At 41.7% G+C, this 22,488-nt stretch overlaps 1 protein-coding gene across 17 annotated transcripts in view; it reads right to left on the minus strand.

Annotated features, from left to right (window-relative positions):
• Positions 1-22,488, minus strand: part of TNS1 (tensin 1) — a 404,124-nt gene that overhangs the window by 221,279 nt on the left and 160,357 nt on the right. The gene's annotated exons all lie outside the window — the stretch shown is intronic.

The raw sequence follows: 22,488 nt of genomic DNA on the forward strand, positions 1-22,488 counted from the left end.
CTATGGGAAATGATTCTGTTTTTCCATATCCTGCTTAAATAGCAGCTTCCTATCCAGAGTATAGGTTACATAAAAGGGCAATCAAATATTAAGGTGCACCCATTTTTTTTCTTGAACAATTCATACTTTTTAATGATCTGCACAATCAAAGTCTTTTCTGTAATCTATCACGCACAGACTGATTTTCTCTGTGTGTGAAATTCTATGATACACACCAGTAGACAATAAATATTTGCACTACAATCCCTAACACCTTTTCTTGTTCTGAATCCAGATTGAACATTTGCATTTTCTTCTCTATATAGAAGTCTTTGTTACAAAACCTTGAACATCATTTCACTTACACGGGAAACTAAAATAAAACTTCCATAGTTACTCTTTGGTGTCTGTTGGGGATTGGAATGTATATTGCACATTTTCAATCAGCAAGCCACAGTTTTGAGTTCCACATTTGGTATCATATTCTTGCAAGGATTTTGATAGATTCATCCTTTGCAACTTGAAATAGTTTTACTAATATTCCATCTACTCCTGGTGATTTATTTCTTCTAAGTGCCTTAAAAGCACTATTTTGGTCAGATATATGTTCCCCTGTTATTCTTTCAGCATCTCTGTGTAACAGTCACTGAAAGATTAAGATTCTAATTCTCTGTCATCTCTTTCTTATTTTTCCTGTTCTTAACAGTTTTAATAGTTTCACAGTGATCTATCTAAGCTTATCTTTTCTTTTGACTACAGGAATTGTCTTTTTGCATTTCCCCCTGGTAATACCTCTGGTTTCAATCCACAGTTCTTCTAGCTCATGGGTCCCCTACCCATGGCCACTGAGACAGATTTTCAAAGGCTGAAGCAACCCGCTCATATGTGTGTATGCGCACACACACACTCCTGCTTGCATGCATGCACACACGACCCCTACACACATGCAGAGATGCCCGCCCACCTCCCGCACGCATGCATGCATTCCCCACCAGCCTCCTGCATGGACATATGCACACACACCCCTGTTAATACTACACAGAAAAGAGGAATGATAAACTATGGTAAAATATTTTCTACCTTGAAAACTTTATAATGAGACAAACCAAACTGAAACCATGCTCACTAGCTTAAAAATATGTATGTGCTACTTGTGTAGATGTATATGTATAACAAGCATTTCTGAGTTGGAGATCACATAATCTCCACTGAGTAATGTTTTAAAGAAATTATGGCTGATCTTTGCAACATACAAACTGCAATATTTTATCACTGGGAAAACATGCTCCCCCAGCTTTTACAGCAATAGTCCAGCCAACCAAGACATAAACACAAGGACCAGATGCTGTAATAAAAACAGATGTCAATAGCTGTTTCATATCTCCTCAGAAAACACAATTACAAGATCTATTAACATCAGTCACATCAGCTTATTCACTACCTCATCTTCTATCTAAATAGATACTATCATCTGCCAGCATGTCTTTCTGCCTTTAACATAAAACAAAAGTTAAAAGAATAAAGAATCACAAATCTGACATCAGAAAAGACAATATTCAGAAATCTGTGGCAATCCATTTCAACCTCCCAGGGCATTCTGATGCTGACCTGGGAATAGCCATTGCCTAGAAAAGGACCTTCAAAAGGGCAACTCAAGGTTAAACTACTAAATTACAACGTACCAAGATGTTCAGTTCTGTCACCTTTGACTTTTATTGGGATAAAGGTTTTCTTTCACGATGCAGATGTTGATTGACTTTGTTGTTGTTTTGACTTCTATAGTCTCCCATAGTGCTACAGCAGTCTCTGGACAGTTAACAACATAATTCTGCAAGCAACACTTTTACCACCTAGCAAGCTGGGCATTCATTTTATCAACCTAGGAAGGCTAGAAGGCTGTCAACCCTACGGCACCTACCTGAATCCATTGGGATTGAATTTAAGTCATGAGCAGAGGATTGACCGTAGTGCTACAGTTTAACCACTATGCCACGAGGCTCAACAATGCTAGGATCTTTGTTATAAAAGTTCCTGCTGATTTCTGTGCTGATTTTGCATGCATTTAAGCCTCAAATTATTGTTACACATTGTGTTTTTTGCATTTTATTTCCATCCTCCCCTATATCCTTATGCATACACACTAGAGAATTGAGAATAACATCTAACTCTAGAATAACATCAAACTCAGAAAATAACATCTAACCATGAAAGCTTATTCCATTAGTAAGTTTTCAAATCTTTAAGCTGGGTAGCTCAATGGTTTACTATCTGGCTGTGGAACCAGAGGTTGGGAATTCAGTTCCCCACTGTACCTTCAATGAGAAGAGTTAGCCTGTGCAGCATTGGGCAAGCTGCAAAGCCTCAGGGCACCCCAGCTATAGCTAAGCTTCTGGAAATTAGTTTCTCTGATTTTCTTTATGGGAACTTTAAATGTCATCTATTCTCCTAGTACAAAGGGTACCTAGTCAGTATGGCCAATGGAATTTCAGGTGTTGCAACCCAAAATATTTAAAAGGCCAAATGTTATCTACGCATTTTCTAGTTGAAGGCACATTATAGGCTTTGCTGAACAGCCTCACATCTAGAAGCTTCTATGACAGCCAATTCTAAACTGGCCCTTATACAGAATCTGATTGGTTTTTGTTTGTTTATAATTAGGTGGAAGGGTTTTTTCCTACAAGGAACTCCAATCAGTTGAACATGCTGCCAATTTCTTGGAGACATCTAGTGGCCGGCCAATACACCGCAGGGCGGAGGATGCACAGTGTGATTACTTAACCCTCAATCACTCCTGCTTCAGTTTGGAAAATGCACATCATATAGAGATGGGAGGAATGCAGGACAGCTTGCATTATGGTAGATTAGACACAGATTTGAGGGTTGCCAGTTTCATCACCTCTACATGACAATGGTCATCAGCCCACCAAACTTTATGTCACAATAAACATATTATTCTTTAAAGCATAACTGGAGAATCTGTGACCCTTCAGATGTTGTTGGACTCCAGGTCCATCAGCCATAATCAGCTTAACCAGTGGTGAAGGATGATAGGAGCTGCGATCTGACAACCTCAAGGGGGCCAGAGCTTCCCCAACACAACTTCAAGGTACCACAAGACAACAGAGACAGCCTCTCCCACAAGGCCTATTTCTTCCTGCCCTGCATACCCAAGTCAGACTGTAAATTCATCCTTTGCTGGAAAGCATAGGTTCTGCCATTGAGATGAAGCAGCCCTTGTTCATGCTGGGCCCTGTTGACTTTATAGTCCAAAGTGAATGAACAATGTCACTTGTCAAGTAACCTTCTAAATCAGCAAGTCTAGGACTCCTGAAATAACTGGTGCAGATTTATTTTTGACTGCTTATCCCCCCCCCAAAAAAAAAAAAACCTGGGGGGAGGTGAGAAGGAGAGAGGGAGGGAGGGAGGGAGGGAGAGAGAGACTCATGTTAGAAAATGTAAAGAATACTTATGCATGAAGGGGAACATTCTAATCCTGCCTCAGCCTTCACCACCTGCGCTACCCTTTGACATGTGAAGGGTGACAGGCCTACAGAGAGAGAGCCCTACTATCCATGGGGACTCCCCACATGAGTCAGGACCCTGGAAAATCCATGTCCTCACTCATGCAGGGAGCCCCCACAGATAGGCAAGTGGAGGTAGCAGGTCTGCTACACAGCAAGTGGAACAGCTAATCCTGGCCTCTTATTCTCTGTGGGTACTATCTTTCATGCCACTTCGGAAAGACATAGAAATTGTGAGATGAGTGTGGAGAAAATGTAAAATATATCAAACCTCTTGAATCTTCCCCATGAGGTACTAACTACATACCATTTTTGCAGACCTTTTCAGGATTTTCCAACCAATAGGCTGTTCAATAAAAGTAGCTATTGTCCTCCCTTGATTTCATTTGCACTGATATCGCACTAATCAACCAGAGGCATCTAATGAAGTGTTTCCATTATCCTCACCGCCATGACTGTCCACTCCAAAACATAAGATCCTGTATTTGGCACCTACCCACACTGACTGCTAGCTCAAGCTTGGAGTGGTAGGGGGGAGATATCAGAGTGGCAACTATCAGAGTTTTCATAAACATCTAATCTTTTGGAAAACTAACACTGATCCAGGAAACAATGACTCCACCCCCCCCACCACAAGATTTAAGTTAACAAGAGGAAGGTCTCTGGACTTGCAGCTTTCTGTTACAGCTTTCAGGGACAGAGGGAGGAAAGGGATAAATTCATTTTTTTTTCCAGCCTGGTCTCTTTGAGTGTAGGACTACAGTTCCCAGAATCCCCTTGCAATATAGCTGCTGAAAAATTCTAGATGTACTCCAACTAACCACTGAAAGGAGGATTCTGGGAGCTGTAGCGGAGAGGGCTGGATACATAAATATTTCAACCACAACTCCAGGAATGGTTTTCCTGGCAAAGTGAGCTATTCCAGAAGCCCCAGGCCTTTGACTGCACAAGAGACTAAGCTCCTGTTAAGCAACAGCTCTTCTGCCCCCCAGTCCTACTCTGATTGGTTGCTCCTGGCAGCTGCTTTTTTTTTAATGACCAACCTTGTGACGTTTAAAGCATAACACTGACCAGATGTCAGCAATTTTAGCAATCCTGTGCCAAATAAATTTGGAACCAATTCAATGAAACAGCTTCTCCCTTGGGGGAGGGGTTGCAGAGTGGGGGGAGAGATCCACATCCCCATGACCAGGAATGTAGGGAAGAAGAAATGCCAAAACATTGAGGTAAGAGCTTATTAATAGCACAGGCCAACTTTACGGACAGCCCCTCAGTGCTATTGTAAGCAGCAAGCAACCTTCCACCCCCACACCAGGATTCTCAGTACATCCAGACAGGTCAAGAAGGGTCCCAAGAATGGATCTGTCATCAGTCATGGCATGTTAAAAGAAAAAAGTCTGGCCCCTCTCAGCAATGCTCAGGTGAAACTCTGCATCAAGTCCTGTGCCCCACCCTCGTCTGGCAAGCATTGATGAAAACAGTAGAAAATTCCAGAGGAGGATCACAGTGGCTATAATTTGCATTGGTTTAGTGAGAACAAAACAGAATCCAAAATCCACAGTTGGATTTATTAGGAGCAACAAAAATTACCTCCCCCCAAAGTGTGCAAGCTTTCAAGCTCTTCAGAACTCTTCATCAAGCTAGGTGAATGTCTGTCCTCTACTGTCCATCCTGCCCACACAGACACCTTCTTTGAGCCATATAGTGAAGGGTTCCCAAGAACTTGAGAACTTACAAAAGTTTGTGGAGTTTTACTTGCTCCTAAAAAAAGTACTTGTATGTGTCTGTAGATTTTGTTTTGTTTTTTAATGAATCTCTGGAACAGTCCCGGCAGTAAGCAAAATTATCACTCCCAAACAAATTGGCTTAAGGCTACAAAAATAAAATACCTTCCAAATTGTTTGCTTGACATGATACCAGAATTTTCCTATGTAGGTAAGCTAACTTTACTCCCTCCCTGTCCCAGTGTCTGTCTACACTTTGTCTCTCTCCTGCTTCTTCTTCATCTTTTCTTTTGTTAAAAGAGTCTTTCCTTCTGCAATCCATGCATTTGAACATATTCTGGCAATTTCTGGGGAACTGTCCTAAGCCAAGAGAAGGGGTGGTTAGTATGAGTTCCAGTGGTCAGTTAGACCAGTGGTCCCCAACCTTGGGCCTCCAGATGTTCTTGGATTTCAACTCCCAGAAATCCTGGCCAGCAGAGGTGGTGGTGAGGACTTCTGGGAGTTGTATTCCAAAAACATCTGGAGGCCCAAGGTTGGGGACCACTGAGTTAGACTGAGTTCAGATGGCTAAAAAAAATGCAAACAGCCAAGGGGAACGAACTAAAGCAGACTGGGGTCGGAGCAAGAAGAGAGGGGAAATTAAACTCTCCTTTTCCCAGAGCTTGGAAACATTATTTTTCTAGACAGTGAGATCAAGGATTTGTCATCCAAAGAAGTTAACCTGTCCAAGTTCTTCTCCCCTCCTCCCATGGCGATTTTGATGAAAACGCCCTAACCCCCACCAGTGCTGCTATTTGCACTGTGGTAGAAGTTCCGACTGGCGAAAAATGGGATCTTTCTTCTCAGTGCAAATAGCCAGGGCAGGGCAGGAGGGGGCTCAGGAATGGCACGGAGGAAAGATTACCACCAAGGCCATTGTATTTCTTCAAATGTGTGTGTTACATAGAAAGGATACATTTAATACCATGTTTAGTTTGTCCATAAGAAATAGTAGAAGGGATTTGTCTTAAATTGCAAAACTTCAGCTTGAAGTTAATTCTTGGGGTGAGGAGATCCTTTATTCTTATGGACAGGAATATATATTCCTAAAGGGAAATCTGGAGGTGATAGCAAACTGTTCTCAAAATAGGATGGATGCAATACCCATTTTGAGTGGATAAGCTTTGGGGAGGGGAGGGAAATGGTCCCTTCTGAGTCCTTCTATCGTGGCACATAGGTTCGGTATAAAACTCAGGATGGGAATGGGAGAGGGTCCTTTGAGTAAAAGGCCCCCAATACCCTCCCTCCCTGCAATTACTTCCACTGCCCATTCATTCACTCCCCTTCTTCTCTGAGCAAAATGTGGAGCATGTCACAGGGAAAAACGGCAAAAACAGGTAGGGACTGCGGACTGCGTCTCATTCCTTTTCCTCGCTGACAGAAGCTGCTGACCATTACATCTGTATGGCTATCATCTTGTATGTTCTGAAAACTGGGAAACATAATCAGGAGGGTGTTTTGTGGAAGCTTAATACAGTATCCCTCTCCAGCATTTCTGTTGCCACAGTAGCTCATGTTCTATTTGCGGCCTTCCCATAGGCATCTATACTAGCTACAGTAGCTAGCTAGCTACTGTAGCAACCGAAAGCTGGATAAGGATGCCAGTCTTCCAGAAATCTTGTAACATTTCTCAGGATATATGTAGCCATTTTTTAATGGAAGGAATTCCAAACTGAACGGGATTACTGTATTACAATATCTGCACAGAACAGCATCTTTCCTATGCAGGATTTACTGGAAGGCAGGAAAAAAAAACAAGTCTGTGCAAAATGGCAGAATAATGGAATTTGTATTGGACAAGATTCACAATAAAGGACTGTGCAGTGCGGAACAGAGAGGAAACGAAAGGAAAAAGCAGGGTCTTGTTTACACAGAAAGAGGGAAAATACCTCTGATACAAGGGGAAGTCTTGGCATGACAAGTCTCTGAAAATCACTGCAAACACAAAATTTTGCAACTGCTCATCTTATTCCTCCTGGACACTTGGTCTGGCCAAGCATGGTCTTTCTTATATTCTTATGAGGGCAGGTGATCAAGCAGCACTATGAAAAATGTAGAGGACCAAGGCCAGAAAGTTCTGTGGGTCAACCGTCAACCCCTTGCTACAGTAGGGGCCTTAACAATGGTCTCAAATGCCAACTTCTGATTCCATTTGAGCTGGAACATCAGCTGTTTAAGATTTTTTTTATTGCTATTTATATACAGTGGTGCCCCGCATAGTGACATTAATCCGTTCCAGGATTAACGTCGCTATCTGGATTCGTTGCTATGCCGGGGGGAACCCATAGGAACACATGAAACTCCGTTTAATGTGTTCCTATTGGGGAAAAACTCACCGCTAAGCGGGAATCCTCCATAGGGCGACCATTTTCACCGCCTCGGTAAGTGAGGAATCGGTGCGAAAACACTGCGGGCGGCCATTTTGTTGATCCGGTGGCCATTTTGGAACCGCCGATCAGCTGTTTTCTAAACATTGCAATGCGAAGATCGGTAAGCGAAATGCTTTCTGATCATCGCAATGTGATGTTTTGCCACCTAAAGCATCGCAATGCGATCGCAAAAAACACGTCACTATGCGGATTCATCGTTAAACGGTGTGCTCGTTAAGCGAGGCACCACTATATTACATTTGTACCCACTAAAAAATAACATTCAACACAGCTTACTAACTTATTTAAAAAACCAAAAACCGATAGAAGACCTTTTAGTTAGAAATCATAAAGTCATGTAAACCAACCCCACTGTGAAACCAATAAAACCAAGCAAATACATTAAAACTACTAAAATAAAAAAGTGTGTATGTTAAAAAAAGCACATCAGGGCAGGCTATTTATCAGATGCCAACTAAAAAGATATGCTTTTTACTTTCTTCTTAAAATCAGTCAGACAGGAAACAGATCATAACTGGGAAGGGAGTGCATTCCATAGTCTGGGAGCCACACAGGGGGAGACCTTTAAAACAGTTAGCCTTTTAAGAGGGCCTCTCCTGAAGATCTTAAAGTCTGGATAGCCTCCTAGCCAGACAAGTGATCCATTAGACAGTCAGGCCCCCAGCCATATAAGATTTTAAAATTTGTAGCCAACATCTTGAATTGGACTTGGTAAGCAACTGGCAACCAGTGCAGGTCTTTTAGTATCTGGCTCATATGATCATGATACCATGTACCAGTTAGCAGCCTAGCTACCACATGTTTCACCAGCAGAAGAGTCAAGACCCTCTTCAAGGGTAGCCCCAAACAGAGCACATTGCAGTAGACAAGACATGGTGAAGCTTAGTCATAGATGGCAGTTACTAAGTCAGATTGACTCAAGGATGATCCTGGTGCAGATCTGCTCTTAGCAGGATGTGTAGTTGTTTGAGATTACAATAAAAATAATTTTTGTTACAGCCTAAAATTAACACTTTCCTTTGACAGATACATGATGCAAAGCAGGCCAAATTTCTCCACATTCTGTGCAGATGCTGGGTAGGCACAGACCCTAAAATGGTTGTGAAAAGGAGTTTTACTTCTTAAATGAGTTCCTAAATTAAATTAATGCTGCAGACTAAAACATCTTGAAGGAATATTTTTGTCAGAAACTGAACCATGCAGATAACAAAAGAGAACATCTTATAAGAAAGGGAGAGGATAAAGCCAAGCAGCAAATCAGGGGAGGGGGAGGAAACAGTAAGAGGTGGAAGGCAACACCAGGCAAATGTACTCTGCATCAGGAAGAGCATCTTCATATACAGTGGTGCCTTGGTATACAAACTTAATGTGTTCTCTGGGATGTTTTGTATTGTGAAAAGTTCACAAACTGAATTGTGGTTTTCCATAGGAACACATGCACAGGGGCAGCACTATAAACTTCCCAGGTACAATGTGGCCTGGGGAAACTTGCTTCATATTGCCAAAAAAAAAATATTGTAACCTGAGGCATTGTTTTCAATGGATTTTCATTCATAAACTGAAAATTATGTTAACCGAGGCATTTGTAAACCAAGATACCACTGTACTCTCAAGGGCTCTTCTATCCTCCACATGTTATTCCAGCAGCCAGAACTATCCAGCCCCCTCACAAATCCTCCAAATTTATGTTGACACCACTAAGCAGGGCAAGGGATACATATGCGTTAAGCACTGTGGTCCAAAATTTATTCTCACATTTTTAGGGGAACAGGGAGGAGGGAGATGGTGCTAAGGACTAGTGTTTCCTTTAAGAGGCAGGGCAACAGGGACACTTTGCTATTCTGGAAGGCATCTAAAATACAATGCAGTACTTACCAGATAAAAGCAGGCATGGTGGTGACTCTGAGGTCAAACTGGATTGTAAATGTATCATGTTTTTGCATACATACTCTCCCCCAAGTGGTGAAAGACAGCTGTCATAGCATGTAGTTTTCCTCATTTACATCACCTTGTGCTTAACATGCTTTGTTCTGTGATTGGTCATTAAAAGGTAAACACGCACTTTTTTTGCAAGTCTGATTTTTCTGAGGAAACCCCATCGTGAAAGGACAAGCATTTTAATCAGAGGAAATACATATTTCCTTTAACATCTAGTTTGACCATCTGTACTTCTTTTTCTGACTTGCAGATGTGTGAACAAAGGCTTTATTATACTGGTTAAGATTTGGGGTGTTTCTCTCCATACAGACAGCTGTCAAAAGGGCCTCATGTAGCTTTTTCATCTGTCCCTCCTTAAGAGTGTGTGTGTGTGTGTGTGTGTGTGTGTGTGTGTGTGTGTGAGAGAGAGAGAGAGAGAGAGAGAGAGAGAGAGAGAGAGAGAGAAGAAATCAGGCAGAAGAAAGGGTGGGAAAAGGAGGATTATAACTGGAAGATGATAATGCCTCTAGACTCCCTGTAAAATCCTGTGAATGAGGCAGGAGGATTGTGCCATATGTGAAGGCACATACAGTAGACCCAATGATGCCAGTTAAGACTGATCCAGAATTTGTTCCTAGTCCTTTGAACACCTATTGCCATTTCTCTTTTAAGCAACATGACCGCAAATTGTAATTTAAAAATCCTGTTGGACACAACTTAGACTAGAACACAACTTCACTAGACTATGGCAATGAAGGCAAAGCTTGGTGATCCTCTTCTCAAGTGAAAGGCCTGTGTTATGAATGTGCCACAGAGGTCTGAAATCAAACTTCCAATCCATGTTTTTGGCACTGTTCATTCATATATATATAAACAGAACGCCCACGAAGCACTGAACTTCTAAAACATACCCAAGCTCCTGTCATGTATAACTTTTTAACTAGAGCTGCTAATTACTTAAAGGGGTGGAGAAGCTATGGATATGCTTGATGCCATTGGACTACCACTCCCATTATTCTTGATCCCTGGTGGCACTCCTTGGGAACGATGGGCATGGGAGTACAAACATATCTCAAGAGTCACAGTTCCCTAGCCCTGCCCTAGGCACTAGGCTACAAACAATTCATTTCAAAATCTACTGTGTTTAAATTTCACTGCAACCCTAATGTACTCCCTTTTCTTTCTCTCACCCTGTTATATACACACATCCCTCCTTTCCTCACCATCTTCACTACCACTTCTCTAAGCATACTGTCAGATTTATAGCCACCGCACATTAAATAAGAAGTCAAAAAAAGTACCTAAAACAAATACAGAAACCCTTAAAAAACAAAGAGCAAACAAAACACATCAGTGTTTAACAGATTCCAGTCATGTGACAAGCACCATGCTGCTACAAGCCTTGAAAGGGGCACCAGTTGAAAAAGGTGACCTTGGCAGTTAAAGCACACACTCCCAAGCACCACAAACCTCAGTTCAATGCCTGCTGTGCCATAAACGACCAGAATGACCTTCAGTATGTCCTTACATCGTTCTCAGAGAGTCTCTACTTGCTTTACTCTTCTGTTGCATTACAGCTGAACGTTTTATCTCCTCCTCCAATATCACCTATTCTACGGTTTTTCCAATATTTGCTAAACACACACACACACACACACACACACACACACACACCAATAAAAGCACTTTGTCCTTAGCCAATTTCTTTTACCTTTTACCACATTGTGGCCATAACCTTCTTGGGCACTGCTGGAAAACACAGCAAAAAGAATTTCATCTTTCATTTTTTTTAAAAGGGAGTGCTTTGGTAGAATAATGTACAGTACACTAGGATGGGATTTATTCAGAGACCAGAAAAAAGGGGGGGCTGAGGGGGGAGCAGCAGTCAGACATTTCCTACTGATGACATTCTTACACAGCACTGAACAGTGTGATGGTTTGAAACGGATGAGACAGGGCTACATATGAATTCACACTCAGCTGTTGAAGCTGCCCCTCCTGGCAGGTCTTGGTCAAAATTTTAGGTCACCGCCTGGCTTACCCTTCAGAACTAACATGAGAGTAAACTGGAATGTTACTGTCCAGAATTACTAAAAACAAGGGTGGGGGTGCAAATGAGAATGACAAATTTACAAATCACTTTTTCTGTGAAACCTTTTGTTCACCCCTACCTCACACTTGAAATGAACATGAATTATGGAAGATTATCTCCAAGAATTATCCAAGTTTGGGAGCCCTCAGCAAAATGCTTACACACAGGACACGCCACTACAAAAGAATGTGCCTGTGTATATCATACCCTTGTTTTTCTATCAGAGATCTTGATGTGTGGCACACACACCTCTGTCACTTTTGTGTGGCTGAAATATACTTTTGAGTTCCTGTGCTCCTTCTCCCTCCACCCTCAAAAAGAAAATCTCTGGAATTGCCACTTAGAAGTGAAATTATTAAAAGGCCTGGGAGGGTTATATTTGGCATCATTAAGATAGCAGAACAGACATCAAACAAACCTGCATGGAGAGAGCATTCTACATCCAAAGTGCAAATATTGGTTCTCTCCCAAGGCATAATCTGCCTGAACTCAGATGGCAGGGATACCTGAAGGGAAGCCACCAAGGGATCTTAATATGCCAGTAAGTTGAGGTAGAAACAGGCAGTTCTTCAGGTAGCCTGGCCCCATGGAGGTCAATTCTCCAATCCAATGGGGACTTATTTATAAGGCTCAGGTAATGGGAATAAACCAAAGTATGAATTATAGATAATGAAAAAAAAATATTGGAGCAAGTGAGTTATAAAAGCATTAAGTAAAGGTGCTATTTGGGCCTGCAGCATAATGAACATTATGCTTTGGTTTCTTTTATTTTGCTCCTCTTTTTTTTTGTTAAATTAGCTCTGATTAACAGCTGTAGTCAAAGTGACTTACCACACAGAGCCTTTGAAAATAGGTGATTGCTGTCACCAGAGAAGACCTCAAAAATGGGTTTCTTCCAGCCTGTCAGTTCCATGCTGACTCTGACATCATATGAGACCACCAGTCTGTGTGGGGAGTACTCACAGACCAATTTTCTGATACAAGAAACCCAGGTTGAGGTAATGCACCAGCAGCAGCCATAAGGGACGCTCTGGCAGATGCATTCTGAGATCTGCACATTCTACCACTCTCGAATCACAGAATAATGAAGTTGAAAGGGGCCAAGAAGGCCATGGAGTTTAACCCCCTGCTCAATGCAGGAATACAACTCAAAGGATATCTGCCAGGTGGTTGTCTACATTTCTCTTGAATGCCTCCAGTGTTGGATCACTCACCACCTCTCTCAAGGTAATTAATTCCATCGTCGTACTGCTCAAACAGTTAGGAAGTTTCTTCTGATATTCAACTGAAATCTGGCTCCCTTTAACTTGAGCCCATTGTTGTGTGTCCTGCACTCTGGGATGATCGAGAACAGATCCTGCCCCTCCTCTGTATGGCAGCCTTTCAAGTATTTGAAAAGTGCTATCATATCTCCCCTTAGTCTTCTTTTCTCAAGGTGAAAGATGCCCAGTTTTTTTTCAGTCTTTCCTCATAGGGCTTAGTTCCCAGCTCCTTGATCATCCTTGTTGCCCTCCTCTGTACTTGTTCCAATTTGTCAGCATCCTTCTTGAAGTGTGATGTCCAGAACTGGACACAAGATGAAGCCTAACTAGTGCCAAATAGAGGAGAACAAGTACCTTGCAAAATTTCGAGACTGTACCTCTGTTAATGGAGTCTAAAATAGCATTTGCCTTTTTTTTTGTAGCCACATCACAATGTAGACTTATATTCAGCTTGTGATCTACAACAACTCCAAGAGCCTTCTCACTCGTAGTATGGCTGAGCCAGGTATCCCTCATCTTACAACTGTGTGTTTGGTTTCTTTTTCCTAGATGCAGAACCTTGCACTTATCTCTTATAAATTCCATTCTGTTGTTTTCAGCCCATTGCTCAAACCTATCTAGACCATTTTGGATTTGTTTGTGTCTCCAGGCTACTAGCTATTCCATCCAATTTTGTGTCATCCACAAATCTGATTAGCATTCCTTGCATCCCCTGATCGAGGTCATTAATAAAAAGGCTGAAGAGCACAGGGCTAAGCTCTGGGGTACCCTTGTTACCTCCTCCCAGTTTGAGAAAGAGCCATTAATTATCACCCTCTGTGTATGATTCTGTAGACAGTTGTGTATCACAGTTGACCCTGACAGTTGTTTTATCCAGCACCCAGACCTAGTTAACTTGCTAATCAGGATATCCTGGGGCACTTTGTCAAAAGCTTTTCTGAAGCCAAAAGCTTTGCTGAAGTCAAGATATACTATGTCTACAGCATTCCCTTTGTCTATCAGGGAGGTTACCCAATGAAAAAACGAGATCAGAATAATCTGGCAGAATTTGTTTTTGACAAATCAATGTAGGCTTCCGGTTATTACTGCATTGTTTTCTAAGTGCTTGTATACTGATCATTTTATAATCTGTTCCAGAATTTCCCCAGGATTGATGTCAGGCCGACTGGTCTGTAATTCCCAGGTTCCCCCTTTTTTCCCTTTTTGTAGATAGGGACAACATTAGCCCTCCTCCAGTCATCTGGCACCTCACCCATTTCTCATGATTTCAAGAAAATAATGGATTTTCTGAGAGCTCTTCAGCCAGCTCCTTCAATACTCTTCGATGCAGTCCATCCGGCCCTGTAGATCTGAACTTGTTCAAAGTATTGAGGCATTCCTTGACTATTTATCAATCTCCAGTTGCAATCTTGTCCCCCTCCACCTGCACTTCACAATTATCTGGAGGGTCATAGTCTGTCCTTTGGGAAAAGACAGAGCTAAAGTAGGAATTGAGCACTTCTGCCTTTTCTTTGTCTTCTATTATCACTCTTCCATCTCTACCGAACAGCTAAGCAACTGTTTCTTTTCTTTGTCTTTTGCAACACACACACCTGAAGAATTTGTGTGTGTGTGCTTTTAGTGTCTCTTGCTAGCCTCAGTTCATTCTCAGTGTTTGCCCTCCTAATGTCATCCCTGCAATTCTTTGCTACTTCCTTGTACTCTTCCTTTGTCGCCTTGCCTTCCTTCCACTTCCTATATGTGTCCCTTTTTTGTTTTCAGGTCCTCTCTGAGCTTTTTGTGAAGCCACACTGGCCTCTTTTGCTGCCACCCGCCCTTTCTTCTTGTTGGAATTGTTTGTAGTTGTGCCTTTAGAATTTCCTTTTTTAGAAGCTCCCACCCTTCTTGGACTCCTTTTCTTATTAGGATTTCCTGCCATGGGACTTTATTTATCCTTGTTCTGAGTTCATTAAAATTGGCTTTTTAAAAATCCAGCATATATGTGTGGCTACAGTCTGCTTTGGTTTCCTTTGAAATCAAGAATTCTAATAGAATATGGTCACTCTTGCCCAGAGTTCCCCATATTGCCACTTCCTCCACCAACTGCTAAAATAATACTTGGTCTCACAATCAATTCTCAACCTAAACCCTGTTAGGAAGGGTGTTTGCTTACTCATTAAAGGCCTTGTTGACATAGCAAGGTTGCCCAGCCTTCTGTTTAATCTTGTAAGCCTGCTTTCCTTACCTGCTGCCTTTCAGATACAGTATGTTGGCTACAATTCCTATCAATCTTACACGGTCTGGCCTGGATGGTAGGTACTGCAGTCTGAATTCATCTGGAGAACACTAGGTTGAAGAAGATTGTTGTGAACAGAACATATATACTGTAGATCATATATAGCAGCCTCTTGGCTGCTGTTATGTGCCATCAAGTCACTTATGACTTATGACAACCCTATGAATCCAAAATGTCCTGTCCTCAACAGTCCTGTTCAGCTCTTGTAAACTCAAGGCTGTGGCTTCCTTTAAGGAACCAATTCATCTCATATCTGGTCTTCCTCTTGGTATGATCTTCTATTACCTCCCATGGGCACATCTGACAAGGGTTGCGTCCAGATCTTCCAGAAGGTGATGGATTGTGTTTGCTGAATGCCAGGCACAACACATTGGGGAAAGACTCTTATTTAGACAATCCCCTTGCTGAATGCAATTCCTACCACTGATAACAGGTCACATCCCCATTGGTCATGCCTCACCTGGGTATTTATTTTATTTTATTTTATTTTATTTTATTTTATTTTATTTTATTTTATTTTATTTTATTTTATTTTATTTTATTTTATTTATTTATTTATTTATTTATTTATTTAATATCCCGCCTATCTGGTCTTATAGCTACTAAAACCTCTTCTCACTTGGATTTGCTTCTAATCAGGTCAGAAACAAACATCAGACATAGCTGGCAACTGGGAAATAGACATTTTTGTTTAGTGGAAGCATTCCTTCTTGTGGGTCTTATTATATTTCTATTATGGGGTAGAATTAAAATTTTCATAAAAGAAAACTACAATATAGCTGTCAAAATTCCTCTTAAATTGCCCTTAACACTAACTTTCAAAAGAAATTAGAAAATGTTACTCATTATGCAACTTATCCAGGCTCTGTTCCTGCTCTTTGTATCACTTTTGGAATGTAACTTTCTTATACCCCAAGCTAGTTACTTGTTTGAACTTGTTACCTCAAGGTCTGAGGAAGGAGTCCTGATATAAAGAATGCAAGAGATAGATCAGAGGTTTTATTTCCATGCCACTTTTTCATCTTTTTAAATATATGTAACAAAGAGGTATATGAACTGGGAGGGGATGCTTTTCAAAAACACACATTTAAACACGATGACACTAAACCTAAGGTCGTTTATCAAATGACAAGTGAAAGCTTAGAAAGGAAACACAAGTTAGAATACGTATGTGACAGACATAGAGAGAGAAGCCAGAACATCCTTGTTAATATTCCTGCCAAACATCCTCGGCATGAACACATTTCCATCTTCCAAATACTGACACTTCCAGTACAAGATCCGGTTGCAGTCATATGGTTCAAAAGCTATGGTTTGAAAGCACTGCCTGGTTTCCATTATGACATTCAAAAGTTTCAGATTCACCACTGATAATCCCTAGAGGAATCATGGTGGAGGCAGTGCCACGTCTGACTTCTAGAGATGGAAATGAACTCCAGATAGGAGACAGAGTTCATCTCCTCACTCATAATGAATGAAGTATCACTTCATGTTGCTCCATGCAGCATACAATATTTTTCAAGTCCTGTCCACTTTAATTTTTACACAAATGATAAAGAGTATGTGTACACATATACCAGTGGGACATATCACGAATGCTGCAGTGCATCCTCAGAGCTTAGAAGGAATGCTCTTGATCAGGGTTCAGAAATCCAGTCAAGCCTTTCTCCAGGAGAGCAGGAGTTAAAAGAGGCTCTAAAAAAACCTCCCAACTCTGAGGTTCCTTCTTTCCCAGACCTCTTTAAAGTCATAAATGCCACTCATGAAGGAGACCAGGAGTGGGGAAAAAATCCAGCTTATTTTTTCTTTAAAAGGAGAGAATGGTTTTTCTGGGGAGAGCACTGTGAGGGTTTGTGGAAGCCCAGAAGACTGTTTCCTCTAATGTACAAATTTTATATCCTTTTTAAAAACTCTGTGAACTGTGTCAAAAAAAAATCTGATAAATGCAAATGAAAAAAAGTCGAGGAAGCAGAATCTGAATACAACAGGCCCTTCTAAAGCTCTCCAGCTACTGATGGACAGAGGCATACTCTCTCTAGAAATACTTTGTTTGGGCTGACAGATAGAATGTTGGCTTAATACTGTACTCAAGAGGCCTGGGTTCAAATCCCCACTGGGCCATGAAACTCACAGGGGGGTTGAAGCTGATGAAACCACTCCTTAAATATCTCATATACCATGAAAGCTCTGTGAAGATCACTAGGAACTTTCTTGATAACATAACTGTCTTTGGTACTAGATGATTTATATATTTATCATGAATAGTAGCTACTGGTAGCCTTACCCTCTGTGCTCTCTAATTTTTGTTGCTATGCACTGTTAAGTTGCTTCTGAGTTGTTGTGAGTATAAAAGGATTTTCAAGGTACTTGAGATGAGTCCAAGGAGGGGCTTACCATTGCCATCCCCCAGTTTATTTCCAAAGCCAAGTGGAGATTGGAACTCAGATCTCCTGAGTCCTGGTCTGACACGTTATCCACTACACCACACCAACTCTCTGATCTTGGGTCTCTAGATATTGTTGGATTCCAGATTCCAGGATCACTGGCTATTCTGTCTGGGGCTTCTGGGATTAGAAATCCAGCAACATTTGTGGACTCATGTTTGAGAACCAATGTTATACACTTCCTTAATTAATTATTTACACTATTATAATGCCAGTGGCATTATGTTCTGAAGATGCTGTCTAAATGCTTTTACTTTTCTTTGTTCATACGCTTAACTATAGCCTATGGATTATCATTTTTCCACATTATCTGATCAATGAGAGAGATATATTTATCTACCTCTTGATAAAAAAGAATAAAACCCTGCAGAACACTTTTCTGTGCACTCAACTGAGACGCAACAACTAGGACTGCCAAGTCTCAGGATGTTGACTGAAGTCTCAGAGAAATGCCGTACTTCTCTTGTTCTCCAGGCAGAGACAAATCTCAGGATAAATGGGACCAGAGAGAAAGCTTTTTGTGTATGCAGTGGCCTTAAAGCCTGGACATCTACCTGTGCCCATTCTCAGTTGGTACCAGGGCTTGCTCACTCAGTGTGAAGGTGTTTGTATGTATGTTGTACCCATACAATGCTGGCACACAAAAAGCCAAGTGAGGAGACATTGCAGACAGAATCAGGGGCTGCACACACTTGACTCATTGGGAACCAGGCGAGAAGTGAAGCGCCAGCATCACAACTCGCCAGTGTTCTTCCTGCACAATCCCTGATAGCAGCAGCATATTTCTACAGTCAGCTGTCCCAGAAGCATTTCAAGTCCTCCTCAAAAATCTCCCATATCCTCAATTGATCTTCTCTTGCAACACATTTTAGCCCAGTCCATCAATGCTGTCTTGGATCAACCACTGCAGTAAGAGACACTGCTCATGCACCAAACTTCATCTTGCTCCACTCAGCATCCTGATGCTGATTCTCCCATAGGCCATCTGTGTTTTGGTTTCTACAGGCCCTCTCACATTAGCATCTACTAACCCAGTTTTGTCACCCAGGTCCAAGAAGGGATGTGAGCACACTTACTCTAATTCATCTTCAAAGGCCATTCATTCCCTTCCATTCAACAAGCCTTTTGTTGTTGTTTTTTTCTTAGTTCTATTTATGCTTGTTCCATGAATGGCTTACAAACAAGAGCAGGGAAAGCAAGAGCAGTTACTTTTTGGTACTATAACTTCTGGAACTCCTGAGAACTGGAGTCTTAAAAGTAATTTTCCTCAGCTCTGTTACAAGTTGCAGAAGTCCATTCAACATCCTACTGAATAAGCAAACTATCATCTCTTTCAACATTAGCAGTAATCCTGTCAAGGTTCTTCCTTTTGGAGTAGTGAAACAGTATTGGAAAAGAGTACATGCTGTGTTGCAACAAATATTGCTTTGTAAGGTGCCATTAACCCCAGAACTGTTTTTATTGAGTATGACACCTGATAACATAGATAAGACAAAGGAATATATAGTTATATATATATAATCACTGCAGCAAGAATTCTCTATGCCAAAAATTGGAAAAGTCCGACGATACCGAAACAAGAAGATCTTATCGAGAAGATACGGGAAATAGCGGAAATGGATATTTTATCAGAAGTAATGAAGGACTGTCCTTTACAAAAGGCAACAGAAAGATGGGACTTATTCTACAAGTGGACTGAATCAACAGGCAACATATGAATAGCATATATTGAAATGAGAACATAAACCTAGAAGTAGTAACGTGGAATTTTGATATGGCAATAGGTATAGAATGGATGTTAGTATGTGATTAACCTCAACTCCCCTTTTCCTTTCTGTCACCCCTCTTGTTAAAAAATTTAAAAAAATTTAAAAAAGGTTCTTCCTTTTGCAAAAGAATTGGAGCTGGAAGCACTGGGTTCAGTTGATAAATGGGCCAGTGCACTTCAGGAGCAGGCAAGTGGTAGATTTCCAGATGTTAAAGACAACATCTTCTAGGATTCTTGTCCCTTGGCCATGCTGGTAGAAGCTAATGATATAAATAGATACAAAAGGTCTACAAATTTACCTTCTGCCTACCCATGATATATATTTGCTAGGTACTGAAATATGTGGTGGCAGCTGTATCAGTTTCTAGTGTGGAGAACAGAATTGGGGGGGGGGATACTAAGGGGTAATAGCAAGAGGGTACCCTTTTCAGAATAAAAAAGGAAGAACATTGAAGAAAAGAAAATGTTACACAACCAAAGCAGATATGACCAAAGCAGCAGACACAAAAGTGAAGGCAGGAACCAGAGGCAGAGCTGAGAAGCTGAGGACTCCGGCAATATATGAATCTGGCATTTTATATAGAGGACCACACAGTCCCCTCTTTCTCCATCCCTCTATGCCCCAAAGAGCAGGGATCATCAACTGGCACCACATATGGGGCACAGGAGTACTTAAAGTGGAGCACAAGACTTTCATCACAGTTAGTGAGAGTCTGCACTCCCTCATTGATCATGTCTTCCCACAAATGCAACATGCTATCTCCTATTGACCCTACTTCCCATGGACTGTACCTCAGCAACCTTTTGATCACAATGAGTACAAATTTCTCCTGATGCCCCGTTACTTCATCCCACTGTCCTTGTGCCTTGCAGTTAAAGGGAATATAAAATGTATACTCAACACGATTACTACAGTTTTCAGCTGCCAATAGAATCATTATTTTTGTCTGTTTGTGTTTGCTCCCCACAATCCTCCTGCAATTTTTATACCCTGAAAGCTTATGAATGTGTATGAGGGTGGTGTTTCCTATTAGGATGGTGAACTTCGTGGCCTGACTGGTGAAACAAGTTGCGAAAGCTTGAGAACCCCAGCTATAAAGGATGGGACACCCATCGCAGCATAGATGTGAAGGCTAAAACCACACTATCCGTTCCTAGATACAACTCTAGAACTGGCTGTGTGATTTTGAAATATGCTAATTAGGACACATGAAGATACCAGAAGTGGGAGAGCAATGTGCCAAAGGCAAGGCAGGGCAAGGACATTTCTGCTCTTCTCCATACACACAACCACATCCTTATTTTCCAAACTGACCCCTATATCTCCCTATCACTGCAGTTAGAGCCCTCCATATTCAACAGGCTACAAACAGCCTAGGAGAATGTTTAGAACCACTACCCCACACTGAAATGTGGTGATCTCATATGATGTTGGCAAGTAACTGGAGTCAGTCCTGACTGGTTCTTTGATGAGAGACCAGCAAAGCACATGAGGTGCTATACTGGAGAGAGGCCACCATTCATGGGCACAGCACAGTCCTGTTTCGGTCCCCAGTACTTCCAAGCAGGCCTAGCAGAAAGTCTATCCTGAAACCCAAGAGTCCCACTGTTGTCCGAGCTGACAATACTGGGCTAGACAGAACGAGGCTCTGATTCCATGCAAGGCAGCTTCTTCTGTTACTACTACCACACTACTACCACTCTACTACCACACCACCACCACCACCACCACCACCACCACTACTACCACTACCACTACCACTACCACTACTACCACTACTACTACTACTACTACTACTACTACTACTACTACTAGTAGTAGTAGTAGTAGTAGTAGTAGTAGTAGTAGTAGTAGTAGTAGTAGTAGTAGTAGTAGTAGTTCTTAATCAACTGCACAAAAGCCACACGGTATTTAAGGACACAGGAAGGGGTATGCTACCTGGTACTTTTATCAATCACTGTTTTTTTTTTTTAATACTTGAGTGGACATGGGTGACTCGCTGCCAGGCATGAACTATGCTAGTAGCAGAGGGCTTGACTTTGGGGAGGGTTGCTGCTACTCTGCCTTATCACCAGCACCAGCACATCGGCTAAACCTGGGCTTTTGTCTCCCCAAGACAGGCCTGAGATATTTTGTTGCCTGAGTCAAATGTCAGGATGATATCCCCTTCCATACCTCATGAATAAGCCATCTGGAGTGACGGTTGAATCTTACTTTAATGCTCGGAGTGAGACATAGTCCTCTGCCCCACCTGAGGGCAGCAGGCAGGATTAAGGGGTGAAGGGCAATTTTGTTTAAGGATAAACCATATTACACATAAAGCTGTGTAATCCAGCTGCCCCATAGTATCTGTCAGCTGTGGCAGCTTTCTCTTTCTGCCTAATGATAGAGTCAGCCTAGTGTCCAACTTTCCACTTATGGAAAGCACCATGAGACCTTCAGGATCTCTTGACTTTGTGGCTGCCACGGGCATATCTAAGAATTGCTGACAATGGAGTGCCAGGCTCTTAAGAACTAATGTATTCCAACATAGAGACTCATAACCAAGTCCCCTCAAAGTCCTGAATTCACAAGGCAATTTCAAGCAAGTTATTATCTCTGGGCTTCTGCACCCAGTCTGTCAAGAGGACCTAATATAACAAGGCTGTTATGAGGACCAGTGCTACATTAAGGCTGATAAGAGCCCTGAAGACCAAGAACCAAGTTAAATGGACCATTATCACAGAACAAAGCAAGTGAAGAGAGATTCCCCTGCAGCTCAGTTTATTCACCCTGGTAAATCCCAACTGCTTCAAAGAGGATATGACCTCTTAACATGAATGAGCAAGGACAGAATAATTCTCAAGCGACTGCACTTATTTTACAGCCTTGCCCGTGGATGAGGAAAGATCACTCACCTTGAAAGCCTCCGTAAGCATTTCCTGCTAATACAGCCGTCTCCTCTGGAGAAGACAGAGAAAGAGGGAAAAACCGAAGGCAACCCGCCATAATGCTGGCCCGGGAAGGAATTATTCAAAAAAGATTTGCTGCCGTGTTTTTCAAGCTACATATCAATATGGGACTATTACTCTCCTCA

Source organism: Pogona vitticeps, chromosome 1 (genome assembly GCF_051106095.1).
Source record: "Pogona vitticeps strain Pit_001003342236 chromosome 1, PviZW2.1, whole genome shotgun sequence".
NCBI lineage: Eukaryota > Metazoa > Chordata > Lepidosauria > Squamata > Agamidae > Pogona > Pogona vitticeps.